The sequence below is a fragment of the Lactuca serriola genome, chromosome 5 (genome assembly GCF_051521515.1).
Source record: "Lactuca serriola cultivar US96UC23 chromosome 5, Lser_US96UC23_V15, whole genome shotgun sequence".
Lineage (NCBI taxonomy): Eukaryota > Viridiplantae > Streptophyta > Magnoliopsida > Asterales > Asteraceae > Lactuca > Lactuca serriola.
In genome coordinates this window covers 257503498-257515295 of record NC_136412.1, presented here as the reverse complement: position 1 = coordinate 257515295, position 11798 = coordinate 257503498, and the positions used below count along the sequence as shown (strand labels likewise).

Here is an 11798-nt window from a genome sequence, read left to right as displayed (position 1 = left end):
CGATCCTTTGTGTGAGTTTTTCTTGCGCAAAGTTATTTTTAGTAAGTAGATTAGGTTTTAGTATTTATTGGTTTTTAATCATTTTATTTAATTCTGTCTAAATTTTTCTGTTTCATACAGCCTACTCGCCGAGTGCACTCGAAGCTACTCGGCGAGTTCACTGTCGTTTGACAGTTTTAGTTTTTATTTTATTTTTGTTCTTTTTACGTGTTTTTCTTGTTTTGTTTGCAGTTGTTTCATGACCAGAGGATCTAACACTCCACTGGTTCCTCCACTTGACGATCCGGATTCTTCTTTAAAGAAGAACAAAGGAAAAATCGTTGGCGAAACCACTTCTTCAAAAAGCTCGTCGTTGAAGAATCTTAAAGCCGTTTTCAACAAGAAGAAGAGCAGCAAATCAGGAGCTTCCAGCGCCTCTATAGCAATAGAAGACCCGATCAAACAGGACACCAAACACGCAACCGAAGAAGAGGAAGAACCTACATTCGGGCACGAATCCGATTCCGGCGACAAATTAGCCATTATCATGGCTAACATCGATGAAGTCCCCATGGGGGAATGGAAGAAGAAGATGCGTGACGATACCGGCCCGGGACTTGTGCAACCCGCAATTCCCGCTACTGCTACTTTCGAACTAAAGGGTCACATACTTGCTCAACTAAAGGAGATCCCCTTCTATGGAAAAGACCACGAAGATGCCTATAAACACTTGGATGAAGTCAATGATGTAGCTGATTACTTTAATGTTCCAAATGTGCCTCGCGAGACCCAACTACTTCGCATGCTTCCAGTTACATTCAAGGGTGCTGCAAAAGATTGGCTCAAGTCACTCCCTCCCGGATCCATCACCACATGGGCTAAGATGAAGGAAGAATTCATTGACCATTTTTGCCCACCTTCTAAAATAGCCAAGTTGAAGAAGGCTATTGCTAACTTTGAACAGCAACCCGAAGAGTCCCTTTACGAGGCATGGGAGAGGTACAAAAGTCTACTAAGAAATTGTCCACACCATGATCTTAATAGCCAACAAGAAGTCTCCATCTTCTATGATGGGGTTAATGTTACAACAAGGTAATTACTTGACTCGCAAGGCCCGCTTACAAAGAAGGCACCCCCGGTGATCAAATAATTAATTGAAGAGTTCTCTAAACATTCTAGAGAATACCATAACCCGCGAAATGAAGTAAGTAGGGGGGTAGTGAACACGGTTAACGATGGCATGGCGGCAATGATGGCTAAACTAGACAGTTTATATAGGAGAATGACAAAGATGGATCAAATAATCCATGCTATCCGGGTAGGATGTGAAAATTGTAGGGGACCTCACTTAACTAAAGATTGTGACTTGAATGAAAATGGAAACAAGAAGGCGCAAGTATTCTATTCAAGTGGCGACAAATACGATGAAAATTGGTGGAAACCCAAGAAGGAATGGCTCCCGTAAGAAGAATACAAAAAGGCAAAGAAAGAGAAATACAAGCAAAAAGAGAGGGGTTTCTATCAAAAGGAAGAATCGGTTGTGGAAAGGAAAGCTGATTTGGAAGAAATGTTTACTAGATTTATAGCTGCTTCAGAAAAGAGACATAATGATCATGATGCTGCAATCCAAGAAACGAGAACAATGCTTAGAAACCAACAAGCATCTATCCACAACATTGAGACACAGTTGGGGCAACTGGCTCAACAAATTAATCAAAGAAGACCGGGTGAGCTTCCAAGTAAAACCGAGAATAATCTGAGAATGGAGAACGTGAATGCTATAACAACTAGTTTTGGGGAAATTTTCACTCCTTTGACCCCAACACAAAAGGTCTCAACTAAGGAGCATGCAGAAAAGACAGAAGATTCGAGTTCAGCAAAACCCGTCACGACTCGCCGAGTCCTTCTAATGGACTCGACGAGTCCAAGGTCTGAAGACAAAAATGTTGTTTCTTTAATGCCTTATAGGTCGCCTCTGCCATATCCAATTTGAGCCATACCTGATGAAAAGGGTAAAGCGTACAGAACTTTCATGGAACATGTTAAAGCCCTTCAAGTCAACATCCCATTTGCTGAAACGATGCTTCAAACACCTAAATATTTAAACTTTCTTTACTGCTAGAAAAGATATGGCTGAAGTAGCGGAGTTAGTATTAGATGAGCTACCAGAAAAGAAGGGCGATCCGGGAAGCATCTCGATTCCTTGTCAATTTGGAAATATACTTGCTACTCAAGCATTGACCGATTCGGGTGCAAGTATTAATCTAATGCCATACTTTTTCTTCAAGAAGTTGAATTTACCAGAGCCAAGGCCGATTAATATGAAGATCCATCTAGCAGATAAGACAATTATTCATCCAAGAGGTGTTTGTGAAGATCTTCTCATAAAAGTTGACAAATTTGTATTCCCCGTGGACTTTGTAGTGCTTGACATGGAAGAAGACCCCAAAATTCCAATTATTTTGGGGAGACCATTTTTGAATACCGCATGTGCATTGATAGATGTATGCGAGTCCACACTAACATTGAGGGTAGGAGATGAATCAGCAGTGTTTAAGGCTATAAAAGAGATTAAGCAAGAAGAAACTAGAAAAGACGAAGTTTCCTCTATTGATTTGGATGATGAATTGCTACAAAAGGAACTTGCACTCTTACAAGAAGAAGGTCCAAATAAATTTCTACCGCCTTCTGGAGAAATTTTTGATGCTGAAAAAGACTTAGAAGAAATAGAGAAGTTGTTGGAGGGAACTGATCCAAAAGAATCAATGGAATGTGTGGAATACGCATCGACTCGCCAAGTCGCATCGACAGACTCGACGAGTCCAGTCGAAAAGTTCAGAAGTGTGGGCAACCTTGACCTGCTATTTACAAGTTCTTTCCCTGTTCTTGAAATGAAGATTTTTCCAGATCCTTTGGAAGGTCCAGCAGCAAAAGGCGAAAGTGTTAAAAATTATTGTAACTTCCAAAATGTTCAAGTAGCTTGCCTTGATACGATGATACAAAGAGATGAAGAAAAGCGACTTGATAAGGAGGCCAGCTTGGGAGAAAAGGAGAATGCAAAGGCTGGAAGTGATGATGCTAATAAATCATCCATTGAGTCACATGCAACCAAACCTCGAGCCCGAGTCTTTTCCAATTATGAAGTAATTACGTTTGAAGAAGGAGAAGTACAAAAGATGGGGCCAAAGAATGGGGTGAAGAAAAGGAAGGTTGGGAAGCAGACAATTGAAGAAGAGGCCACCAGGAAAAGGAAAGAAGAATTGAGACGGGCATATAAGAGGAAGATATACGCCTACAAGACAAAGTATAAACCGCAAAAGATTAGGCGTGCATTCCCGATGCAGGAAAATGAAGAAACGTAGATGGGAGGGAGTCCAGCTAAAGACTCCTCAAAAAGAAGCGCTTGGCAGGAGGCAACCCGTTATGAGAGTTTGCTTTCTTTTATCTTTCTCGTTTTAGTTTTTGTTTGATTTTCTTAGGACTTTTTTGTTTTTCATCTTCTAATTCATCAAAAATGTTTGCTTGAGGGTACGCATGGTCTGAGTGTGGGGTGGATTGAACAATTTTTATTAATAGATGACAAAATGATGTAATTTTTGAAATGTTTGCAAATGACTCGACGAGTTGGTACCCTGACTCGACGAGTCTATTCAGAATCCAGATAACCTTCATCCGTGACTCGACTAGCCGAGTCTGACCCTGACTTGACGAGTCGACTTTAATTACTGAAAAAAAAATTATATTTTTTTTACATCTGGTAAAACTAGGGTTTTTACCCTAATTTGAACATATCTCATCCATACTCGCCGTGCGCCTCTTCTTGTTCTCTCTCAAGCACTCATCAAGTTCTTCCAATTCTCTTCAAATTTCTCAAATTTCATCAAGCAAGGTACTTAATTTCTTCACTATTACTGTTAAAGTCATGATTTTTAGATGATTAGAAGAGTCGATTTGATAGAACACCCGTTTTTGAAATTTTGTGAATTTTTTAGGGTTTTGATTTTGGTTTAATTATGGTGTTTTGGATGGATGTTCTTGCACTAATACACCTTATGCACATTCCTGGACAAACCCTTGGACCAATTTTGAGTTTTTATGGGTGAATTTTCACTGACCCGTCGACTGACTCGCGCAGTTCATCAGACTCGCCGAGTCAGTCATGGACTCGACAAGTCCAGTCGGGAACCCAGATAGATTCTGTTTTAAAGTGTTTCTGTGTTTTCTGGATTGTTTGTTATTTGTTTTGCGGAAACATGTTTTCACGGGGTCAAAGCTCTTGAGGAAGTCAAGGAGATTTTCCTTAGTTGCATTTTCCACGAATTGACTCAAACTCAACAGGGACTAAGTGGAAGAAGAAGCTTGCGGAACTCCAGAAAAAAGAGATTTGTGCTCCCAATATAATTGATTGGTAATGGTTGGGGAGAGTTTGTTATGAATAGGAGTTGACTCCTTATATAATCAAGACGTTTGTACACAATGGAGTATCCATCACGTGTGATGGATGGAGTCATGTCTTCCGTATTCAGGAACCGATCTATCGTGAGCTGTGCTTGGAGTTCTTTTCCACAATACATTTCCAGGGTATGAATGATTATTATAATCCCGGAAGTATTACTTTTTGTCTTGGGGGCGAAGTTCGTCAGTGTTCTATGGTGGAATTGGCTTGGAAATTGGGAATATATGACTAACAAGTGGTTAACACGGATGCATTTCGTACCTTTTTGGAGCATTGCCATAAAGCATTTCCAGATGGGATCACAAGTTCAAGTTGGTGGAACACCATTGCCAATAAGGTTTACATTCCGAAGTCGGCTCAAGAAGGGAGCATATGATCACCTACGCACCGCCTTATTCACCGTCTTATTTCAAACACCATTAACCAAAGGAAAGATTATGACAAGGTTTCTAACCTTGATGTTTTCTTTCTTTGGAGCATCATTACACCTAATACTTTTTTCAACATTCCATGGTGCATAGCTTCGTACTTGGCGGAGGGAGCGGTCAATGACCGCAAAAATTCAAAAATTAATGGTGGCATGTTCGTGACACGTTTAGCCCACTCTTATGGGATAATGACTAGTGGTGCTTGGAACTTGCTGACGGAGATCCCGACATGTCCCTTTAATCCTATTCTTTTTTCGCAGGGCATACATCATTGAGGATTATGGAGGGGGTCATTACACTATCCCACATGACGATGTCGTGATCGGACCCAAGGAACCAGGAAGGCGGGTTCGACCAAGAAGGGAGCAAGCACGCCATGATCCACCGATTATTCCGGTCGAGGACAATGTTCCCCAGGAGTGGTATAATGAGGAAGGGAGGAGATATTTGGATGATTTGGCTCGGAGTTCAAATTTTACAAACCAATATTTCATCCAATTATTTGAACATTTCCACATCCAACATGTGGATGGGGGACAATTTCCGTATGTTCCAAGTTGGGATGAAGGGATAAGCGCAAGGCAAGGAGGAGCCGGTGGGAGCGGGGCTGTGCATGGCGATGATGAGGAAGAGGATGATAATTAGTTTCTTTTTTATTTGTGTTTTGTTGAACAATTTGTTTTTATTTTGTTTGGTGTGTTTTGAATTCTTAATTAGGACTTAAACTTATGTGCTTGATGTTCTATTTGCCTTGGATTCTTTCAGAATTTGGGTCAGGAAATGCTTGCATAAGGAGTCTAGAGAATGTGAGAAAAACATGGAAACGTGTCAAGAAAGGTCGATGTATTGAGTCTAAGTGTCGAGTCCGGTCCTAAAGGGTTTATGAGTGAATGGTTACTGAATCAATGGGAAGTTTTTGAAGTCCACTAAAAGTTGGATTCAAGATAGAGTCTATTAATTTTCCACCCAGCGATGACTCGCTGAGTGCAGTTGTCCTACTCGACGAGTCGCAATATATTTTCACGACTTCAACATTATCGCGCTATGACTCGACGAGTCGTTCATATGACTCGACGAGTTATTCATTTATCTACCACAAGGGCTGCTGATTTGATGCTGTTAGCTACACTATTTGACCACTTTATCTTTGTAATCAATTCTTGAAGATTTTACAGCATCTTTCCTGCACATTTGGAGCTACCCACATGCGATTTGATGCCCAAGACATGGATGAGTTGTTCCCATGTCTAAAGTCGATTGAAGGAGGAGCTTAATAGAAGATGATCAGTCTAGCAACTGCTACCCCAGGGGAGTTTGTTCCAATTCCCTCTATATTTTATTTTTATTTTTCTTTTCATGCATTACATGCAATGAGGACATTGCATGAATTAAGTGTGGGGTAGGGGGTTGGTTACATCTTAGTAAATTTAGAATCCTAATATCCTAATTTAGGTATATTTTGAAAAAAAATTGCATACCAAAAAAGTTGCTTAGGACTTAATTTAGAAATTTTGGTAAAAGTAATTAGGATTCCATGTTGGAATTATGTTGATAATTGCATGAAGATCCAAATATTTAGTTGAGCCTATATACGTTCTAGTGCATTTGTGGCTTCCTTATTCCAGTGAAATCATGGGACAAAAACACGACCTCGCTTAGCCCGAAGGATGCAATATGTTTAGCATCGTGTACCAGAAATGTATCCAGGAAAATTATTATCTTTAGCCAATAAAGGTTGAAGTTGAGCGCCCTTGCTTAAGCATGTAGGTTTTGAGTGAAAAAAAAGTGAGGTACATGTAAAAAAAGAGAGAGAATTACAAGAAAAGTTGTAAGAATTTTGGAGCAATCAAAGTGAAGATCAAAAGATCAAAATTCCAAAAGTTCAAAAGGTTAAGATACCAAAAATCAAATCAAAGAAGGTGGTGAATTCAAAGAAATCAAGATCAAATTATCAAAGAAGTGAAGAATTCCAATAGCTCCAAAGTGGTATCGAAAAGTTGTAATTTTCTAGATTATGTATGCTTGGGTTGCTCAACCAAAAATACCTTGAGGATAGGAGGTTTTCTGTGGATGGATTCGAAGGGATGCATAAAATGAGCATTGTTCGGGATAAGTGGGTGAATGTTTATGAGGATTGTAAGTATTTGGAATATTGGGGGGTTTTAGGGAAATTTTAGACACAAATGCACGCGTTGCGGTTTTGGCGTAATGGTTGGGTTCGATTGGAGTTGTCCTAAGTGATTCTAATGTACTAAAATTCAGTTTTGCTTGGGGGCAAGCAAAAGTCAAGTGTGGGGTATTTTGATATTTGCATATTTAGTCTTATATTAAGTATATATTTTTATCATTTATTAACTAATTAATTGCATATCATGGACAAAAGATACTTAAAAGTGTTTGAATTATGTTTTCAGTCCAAAAGCGAAGCTCGAAAGCAAAAGGAAGCAGGAGAAGCGGTTGGGAGCTTGGGAGTTGAGCAAAGAAGAAAAATGCTAAAAACATAAGGTACTCGGCGAGTCGCATCGAAGATTTGAGAAGATAAAGACTCCTTGACTTACCGTGTACGGGAATTAAGGGATGGACTCGACGAGTCAGTCATGGACTCGGCGAGTCGGGAGAATCTATAAAAACGACTTTTCAGATCGACACAAATTATTCTGGAACCCTTGGGGAGAAGCAAGCTGCGAATTAGAGTCGGAAGAGATCTGGAGAACGAAGATACAACTAGGGCTGGCAAATATGTACCATAGAGAACCAACCAACATGTTACCAACCGAACCAATTGAATTGGTAGCCAACATGTTCGGTAGCCAATACGTTTGGTCGGTATTACCATACCAATTAAGTAAACTTGGTACGGTAACGGTATAAAATTTTGAATACCACGGTTGTACCGTACCAACAAATTCATATATATATATATATATATATATATATATATATATATATATATATATATATCAATTAATACATATGAAGAAATATTAATTATCATATTTTTATGTTTCAATTAAGAGTAGCAAGTTTGGCATTACGTATACATTACTCGATTACTTGTATATTACTTAAAACAAGAAAACCAAAAACAATTAACTAATCACTTCTTAAACTAGTATATATTTTTTTGTTAATTCTTTATATATAATGTTTACAATTAAGACAGTGAGACAACGATATAGTTATTATTTAACAACGTCATAGTTGAATACATTTACTTTGTATTGTGCATGATAGTTAGTTTATTTTATAGGCATATAAAAGGTGCTAAACATCAATGACAATTATTTTTGTTTAATTTGTTTTCAATTATGGAAATTTTTCTAACCGTTGGGTTGGATGATGATTACAATGTGAAGCCTAATATAGTTAATCATGTGTCAAACTCTTCAAATATAAAAATTAGTTAAAGCATTTGGTATATACCAGTACCAATATGTACCAACCAAATTTTTTGGTAGCCAAATAAATTGGTACCAAGTATAATTGGTATGGTACTGGTAGTTAAATTCTCCTATCAACTATAGTTGGTACGGTATGCGGTTTGAAGAAAAAAAAGTCAGTACCGTACAAATTCCACCCCTAGATACAACCCTAAATCTAATCCCGAAGGAGAATTGAGGCAAATTTTCATCATTCTTACTTCAATCTATTGTTTTTCATCATGTTTGGATTTTTAGATTTCGTTTTTGTGTTGTCAATTACCTCAATCATGAGCTAAAACCTTTTAACTTCTGTTTGGGGACACAATATTGAGACTATGGTCTGATTTATGGTAGGATTGATTTAATATTGGTGATTTTGTTGATTCTAGCTTGTTAAAGAACCTTATGTGTGAATGATAACTATTTTTCTGTTAATAGGAAGATAATTAAGCTGCATGAACATCTCTTAATTGTTTACCTCATATGATTTATGTGAACACTTTATTATATGACTAGGATTAGCGAATGTGAAACTAGAATTAATAAGAAAAATAGGTAAATTCATGTGTGAGCTTGTGTGATGAACCGTCAATAAGAGGTTAACTAAAGGACCAAATTAGTTAACCATTACAACTCTAAATTAACCCGAATAAATAACCTTGCGAACTGAATTAAATTAGACAATTGGCCACTGTTTGAGTTAGTTTGTTCTCTAAGGATTAGTGCAACGAACGTGAATCTAATCACTTGAATCGGTAGCCAATAGAATAATTAATTCATTGCACTATTACCATAATATCAACCATAGGATCAATTGAGTTGAACTAAACAGAAGTTCCTTTCATTATTGAATTTAGTTGAATCTTTGTTTATCTAGTTTTTAGTTAGTTAGTCTAAGTATTAGTTAGTAAGTTTCTAGTCTTGTAAAACTAGAGAAAACCCCTTTTTATTACTTAATTTTAGATAAAATCAGTTTTTAGTGTTAATTCTCCGTTCCATGTGTTCGATAACCTACTTATTTAGCTATACCACAATTGATAGGTCCACTGCCTTTGTGTGTTTATTTTATAAATAAAAGTAGGATTAAAACTTGTTGAGTCAACACACATCACACCCTGTTTATGCACCTTAACCTCCAAAGGGTGGCCTCATTTTCAGCCTCCATCACTCCAAATCCTAGCCACGAAACCCTAATCCAACTTTGATGGTTACTGAGACATTTTTGTGTGTTCTTGGTGATTTTGAAGCTTGATAAGGAAGGAGAAGCTTGAGGATTCAAGAGGAAGCCAGTAGATCTAGAAGTTGAGTTGCATTTTTGACTCATTTGAGGTGTAAAGTTGATACCTTGGCTTTCCTTTGCTTAGATCTTCATTTAGGGTTGTATTTTGTTATTTTTGGGCCATACTGAAGTCATTGTTGGGATTTGAGTGTATCATGAGGTTTTAACTTCAGATCTAGGCACTCATGAGCTTATGAGGCTTTAAGTTGCCAGCTTTATCAATCCTTAGTCCTTCCCCATTCCCTAGACCTCTTATATAGCTTATTTTTGGTGTTTCTAGCTTCATGGCACCATACATGGTCGTAAAGTTAGTAACTTTACATGGTAACTTAGTCCAAATGGATTAGATCTATGGTTTGGAAGCATTGAACCCGACTGGAAACGATTGAATGGGTTTAGACTATAGGGGACTCGACGAGTTGTTCATACAACTTGGTGGGTTGGGTCGTGGTCCCCCAACCTTTTCTGTTACTAGGCAAACTACTCAACGAGTTGGCCATGGTTTTTGGGTTTTGAAGATTGAAGAACTCAACGAGTTCAAGGAGGAACTCAGTGAGTTGAAAGGGAAATGTCCCAACTTTGTATGAAGATGAACTCGACGAGTTCATGAAAGAACTCGAAGAGTTGGATCGAGATTTTCAGGGTTTTATGGATCATGAAACTCGATGAGTTGATGGACCAACTCGGCGAGTTGAGTCAACCAGGATGTTGACTTTAATTAGGATGTTGACTTTGACTTTGACCATTGACCAGAGTTGACCCTTAAAGGGGTTATGAGTATGAAAGGGTAATTAAAAGAGATTTTTATGTGTATGAGTTTGAGAGGAGTTGATCCCAGAGCCGAGGACAGTTCAACTACTACAAGACATTGAGGTGAGTTACCTTGTAGTAGAAGTAGGTCGAAGGCACCAATGCCGACCCACTAGTAGTTGATTAGTTGAGATTATTGTCTTTGTGATAATTTTCTGGTATGCCACTATCTGTTATGTTTTACGTGCTAGTATGCTATAATATTATGTGATAGTGGTAGGAGGGGTAGGTTAGACCCCTTAGCCGATTGAGATAAACCGGAGGGTAGGTTGGACACCCAGGTATGTCTGACAGTATGTTATGCTATGTTATTATGTGATAGTGGTAGGGGTGAAATAGTCCCCGTAACCGGTTGAAATAGACCGGAGGGTAGGTCAAGCACCTAGATATGCTTGGCAGGGGTTGGTCGGGTACCCCGGTATGCCTGACAAGGGTAGGTTGAGCACCCATATATGCTCAACAGGGTAAGCCGGGCACCCAAATATGTCTGGCAGTATGTCTATTGTATGGTATGTGGTATGATGAAGGAACTCACTAAGCTTTGTGCTTATATTTTCTAGTTTTTGTTTCAGGTCCTTCTTCTTCGAAGGGAAAGGAGCCGGCACGATAGTAGCGCATCGCACACATGATTTTTCGCACATGAGATTCTTGGGATTTGTACTCTAACATTATTTTCCTATGATATGTCTTTGAGATAGTCGACTTATGATTTTCATGATATGATATAACATTGATGGCATTTTAAGTAATCTGTTTGATGAATCTTTAAATTAAAAATGAAATTTTTGGTCTTGAAATTTGGGATGTTACAAGTTGGTATCAGAGCCTTGGTTTGGGGGATTCGGACACACCTTTGGGGGTGGTTGGACTTAAATCGAGGGTTAGAAAGATTTTTATAAGAAATTTTTTTGTCTAAAAATTAAAATAAAGAGTTTGAGAAAGAACAAGGTGTGTGATGTGTGCAATCAGATACTGATACATGTTTGCTATGATATATGATATGATTATGAGAACTGCATGCTAGATTAGGGCTAAGGATCTAGGAAGGATGCCTTACATGCCTACTATATGTGTATGAGAACTGCATGCCAGATTAGGACTAAGGATCTAGGAAGATGCCTTATGTGCTTATTGAGTTGCATGATAGTACTGACTAGTCAGTGATATGATAGCCTGATTAGGATATGCTTGGTTTGGGTTACTCAATGCCCGAATGTTGCTTGATTTGTGCTTTTAGGAGTCATGTTTATCTTTAATTAACTAGTAAACGAAAATCTTAAGTTACATATTGTGAGGATTAAATATTTTAAAAAGGTTAGGTCTAGCCCTATTTCGCAACTCTTGTTTGAGTCTAATCATTGTAGGGTAGGACCTCTCATTCGAAGAATTATCTAGTCTTAGTTATATGTAATGGTATTTGCGAG

The 11798-nt window shown here is 38.3% G+C and overlaps 1 non-coding gene across 1 annotated transcript; it reads right to left on the bottom strand.

Moving 5' to 3' along the window:
* Positions 1–910: 910 nt before the first annotated feature.
* LOC145056168 (small nucleolar RNA R71) lies at positions 911–1017 on the bottom strand. Its single transcript, XR_013685700.1, has one exon. It is a non-coding gene; the product is annotated as a small nucleolar RNA R71 (small nucleolar RNA).
* Between the last annotated feature and the right edge of the window lie 10781 nt (positions 1018–11798).